Here is a 5,232-nt window from a genome sequence, read left to right on the forward strand (position 1 = left end):
ACAATTACTGATAGAATTAAAGGAAAATATCAATAGCAAAATAATAATAGTGGAGACTATTCAACACCACCCTTTCACCCCTCAGTACATCAACCAGGCAGAAATCAAACAAGAATAAACTGGCTCTGAAGGCTCTTAGTATAAGAGCTTTAGTATACTTAGTTATTCTTGGTATACTAAGCCACTCACTCTCTTCCATTTCTCCCTTCAAAGCCATATAAATAAAAGGAGATATTGATATATACATATATCTATATGTAGATTTATATATATTTTATCATCTTCTTTTGTCCCCCAATTCACAATACAGACAAGACAAAGGGCCTGTGTTGAGGTGTATATGGGGTGCATTTACTGTACCTCCTCTTTCTATACAGTCAGTGTAAAGAACACAGCTTGTGGTAAGAATTGGGAGGCCTTATCTTTTCTTTTCTTTTTGGATTTTATATATATATATATACACATACACACACATATATTCTTCACCAGTGCAACATTCCCATGACCAATATCCCAAGAGTCCTTCCTCCCCACCCCACACCGGCCTATACTCTAGACAGGCTCTCCACCTCTCCCATTCAGTCACATTTTGTTATGATAGTTCTCATTGTAATTATTTCTGTGACTGCACTAAACAATCCCTGTGGTGAGCTTCATGTCAGGAGCTGGACCCTCCAGCCCTCCTCAGTTTTGTCTCTGAGAATCATTACACAAATGTTTTTTATTTTTCTCAAAACCCATAGATGAGTGAGACCATTCTGTGTTTATCTCTCTTCCTCTGACTTATTTCACTCAGCAAAATAGATTCCATATACATCCATGTATAGAAAAATTTCATGACTTCATCTCTTCTGATGGCTGCATAATATTCCATTGTGTATATGTACCACAGTTTCTTTAACCATTTATCTATTGAGGGGCATCTAGGCTGTTTCCAGAGTCTGGCTATTGTAAACAATGCTGCAATGAATATAGGTGTGAAAAAGGGATTTTTGTATTGTATTTTTGTGTTCCTAGGATATAGCCCTAGGAGTGGTATAGCTGGATCGTATGGGAGCTCAATTTCCAGCTTTTGGAGAAATCTCCATATCGCTTTCCACAAAGGTTGGACCAGATGGCATTCCCACCAGCATAGAATAAGAGTTCCTTTCTCTCCACATCACTGCTAACACTGCTTGTTCTCATTCTTCCTGATGTATGCCAATCTCTGTGGTGTGAGATGGTACCTCATAGTTGTTTCAATTTGATCTCCCTGATGATTAGTGATGTGGAGCATTTTTCATGTGCCTTTTAGCCATTTGTATTTCTTTTTGTCAAAGTGTTTGTTAATTTCTTCTCCTCATTTTTTGGTGGGGTTAGATGTTTTTTCTTGTAAAGTTCTGTCAGTGCCTTGTATATTTTGGATATTAATCCCTATCTGATGGGTATTGGGTGAATAGTTTCTATCAATAATAGATTCTATCAAAAAAAACTTTTAGAAACAATAGATGCATATAGTAACATTGCAGGCTATAAAATTAACACACAGAAATCAATGGCCTTTTTATACACCAATAATGCTAGGGAAGAAATGGATATTAAGAAAACAACCCCATTCACATTAGTCTCACATAAACTCAAATACCTTGGAGCCTACTTGACTAAAGATGTGAAGGACCTATACAAAGAAAACTATAAAACCCTGCTACAAGAAATAAAAGAAGACACACAGAAATGAAAATCCATACCCTGCTCTTGGATTGGCAGGATTAATATCATTAAAATGACAATACTCCCCAAAGCTTTGTACAGATTTAAGGCGATCCCTCTAAAGATACCCATGGCATTTTTCAAAGAAGTGGATCAAACACTTCTGAAATTCATTTGGAACAGTAAACAACCACGAATAGCTAAATAAATACTTGGTAAAAGGAATATGGGAGGTATTACTTACACTAACTTTAAACTGTATTACAAAGCAATAGTTATTAAAACAACATGGTATTGGAATAAAGACAGACCTTCAGATCAGTGGAACAGGCTTGAGTACTCAAAGAATGTTCCCCAGATATACTGTCATCTAATTTTTGATAAAGGTGCAAGAAATCCTAAATGGAACAGGGAAGGCCTTCAATAAGTGATATTGACACAACTGGCTAGCCACTCGTAAAAAGGCAAATTTAGACCTCCAGTTAACATCATGTACAAAGGTAAAATTCAAATGGATTAAAAACCTAGATATCAGACCTGAAACCATAAAGTATATAGAGCAACATGTAGGTCAAACACTCCATGACATTGAGACTAAAGGTATCTTTAAAGAGGAAACCATACTCTAAACAAGTGAAAGCAGAAATAAATAGATGGGACTATATTAAGCTGAGAAGCTTCTGCACCTCAAAGGAAATAGTGCCCAAAGTACAAGAACCACCCACTGAGTGGGAGAAACTATATCTATATATTGACCTTTTAGGTTATATTTTGGATTTTTTATTCATTAATTTCTGCTCTAAAATTTGTTATTTCCTTCTATCTGTCTATTTTTGAGTTCCTTTTGTTTATTATGTTCCAATTTTATAAACTGTGCCATTAAATTATTTATGTAGGCCTATTCTCCATCCCAAGAAAACTGGATAAATATTCTTCTCCAATGCACATGGGCCATTCTCCAAGTAGATCACATGTTGGCCCATAAAACATATCTCCATAAAATTAAGAGAATAGAAATTGTACAAACTACCTTCTCAGATCAGAAGCAGTAAAATTAGAAGTGAATTACAAACAGGCACAGAGAAAAACTTTAACACCTGGAAATTAAACAGCTACTATTGACAAATTAATAGTTCAGAGATGAAATCAAAGAGGAAATGAAAAGATTCCTTTAGACAAAGGAGAATGAAGACATGAATTACCAGAATTTGTGGGACACAACAAAAGCGGTGCTAAGAGGAAATTTTAGGGGCCCGGAGAGATATCACAGTGGCATTTGCCTTGCAAGCAGCCAATTCAGGACCAAAGGTGGTTGATTCGAATCCCGGTGTCCCATATGGTCCCTCATGCCTGCCAGGAGCTATTTCTGAGCAGACAGCCAGGAGTAACCCCTGAGCACCACCGGGTGTGGCCCAAAAACCAAAAAAAAAAAAAAAAAAAAAAGGCGGAAAATTTATACCTTGCAAGCACTCATCAGGAAGATAAAATGAGCCTACATAAATAATTTAATGGCACAACTTATAAAATTGTAAAGTGATCAACAACATGAACCAATAAATAGGCAGATGGAAGGAAATAATCAAGTTTAGAGCAGAAATTAATGAATCAGAAATCCAAAAGATAATTTGAAAGATCAATGAAAGCAAGAGTTGGTTTGCCCACATACACCTGAACAATGGATACCATCTGTGGAAACAACCACAATTGTCTATAACATTACCAGGATCCAAGTCTCTACCAGGGAAGACCTACCACTGCTTTGGCATTGACTTACTCCAAAGAGTGCTCCCAACACCTAGACGACTCAGCAACAGTCTGCATGCAGGGCAGATCGCTCCTCATTGAATGGTATGCTGAAACTAGAGGATGCTCCACATCAGCCTGAAATCGATGAAAGAAATGCACAGAATCCAGAGTCTTTAAATATAAAAATCTGATACCAACAATAGCTAAAGTGTGAAAAAGTTTCACCGGAACCACGGAGAATGACTCGAGTTGGACGTACTGGTATGCCTGGGACCCAGAATCGGTCTTATGCTAATAAACTTCTGTGATGAGGCCTTTTTGTAATAGGGTCAAGGATTTTTTTTCCATTTTCCCCATTTTTCTGGACCTATGCAAACAAGGGCAATTGCCACTATCACACCTTTATTATATTTTTTTACTCTTATCCTTTAAGGAAAAAAATACAACTTACTGAACTTAAAAACAAATAACTGTAGTAGAATGCCTGTCTTGAATACAGGCAGGGGAGGGGAAGAGGGGTAATGTTACACTGGTGAAGGGGGGAGTGTTTTGGTTATGACTGTGATATGATCATGTTACTTTTACTCCAAGCTATCTTCTGTGTAGATTCACTAAAGAATTTGATGACAGAAACAGGTAGCCTGTGTCTTCCAGAAAACTGAACGCAAACCTTGTCTTTATTGTGTGACTGAGAATCAGTCCTTTCCAATATATCAAAGGCATGATGATTTCCTAATTGTCATGGCCCTGATGCCAAAGGAGCAAAGCATCTACCTCAGCATTAGTGTAGAGATTGTGCCACTGTGCTCATGAAACCACAGGAAAACTGAGCTTAGTCATGGTTGAAGAAAACTTTTTCTGTTCCCAAAGCACCTTCTGTGATGTAGCTCTGGCCCTAAACAAGCTTTGGACTTCACAATAACAGTCCTCCCATCTGATGGATCTTCTTATAGTTTTCAATTTGGTAAAGTTGCAGTTTATGGTGAGTGTGATGCGATGCTTAACTTGATAGACTAAGAGACACCACAGTACTTCCTCACCCAGCTATTCTGACTAGGTAGATAAGGGTTAGCAATGATGTCATTGGTATCCATCAGGAGGCAGGGAGCATATAGAAATTCATTTCTCCATAGCTTCCCATTGCCAGAATCCTTCCTTTCAACTTGTTCTGATAGCATAGTTACAATATAAGAAACATATCACAGTTATTCCAGGATTCAATGACTTCTTGTCAGAATCATGTCTTTTGGTCCTTTGAGAGGCCACTCTAGAAAAGAGTAGTCCTTGGCCAATAGAGGTGGCATGTATGTGTGTTTGTGGGGCTAAAGTGGGAAAGTGGTGAGGAGTAGGTGAGAAATGAGGCCTGCTCTTCAGGCTTTAGGTTTCAGCTAAGTCACACAGGGCCAGTAGGGAGTATGCTTATCATGTTCTAGTTTTAGCTCACTGAAAACTAGGTGCAAATTTCCATTTACTTTCAGGGCCTGTTTATTGTTTAACAGCATTCCCCCAGATTCCACAATATTCCTCAGGGCACCGACTCTCACAAATATGCCTAAAAGCATTTTTGAAAAACTTAGAACTTCCATTTAATGTTGGTCTCTTAGTTATTTTATTCCTAATAGAAACCTTAAAGCTAGAAACCACAAAAGAACCAGAAATGTGTGCATGGACAATAAGGTGGAAGGAGTATAGAAGGAGAAATGGATTCAAATATATCAGTATTAGTGAGAGGGTGGAAAAAGAGTTCTAGGCCTCAGGATCAGTCAATAAACAGGGCCTGTTCTGACTTCTCTTTAG

General features: G+C 37.8%; 1 non-coding gene across 1 annotated transcript; it reads right to left on the reverse strand.

Annotated features, from left to right (window-relative positions):
- Nucleotides 1-285: 285 nt before the first annotated feature.
- LOC126031902 (small nucleolar RNA SNORA51) lies at nt 286-418 on the reverse strand. The gene has a single exon (XR_007503714.1). It is a non-coding gene; the product is annotated as a small nucleolar RNA SNORA51 (small nucleolar RNA).
- Between the last annotated feature and the right edge of the window lie 4,814 nt (nt 419-5,232).

This window comes from Suncus etruscus, chromosome 1 (assembly GCF_024139225.1).
Source record: "Suncus etruscus isolate mSunEtr1 chromosome 1, mSunEtr1.pri.cur, whole genome shotgun sequence".
Classification (NCBI taxonomy): domain Eukaryota; kingdom Metazoa; phylum Chordata; class Mammalia; order Eulipotyphla; family Soricidae; genus Suncus; species Suncus etruscus.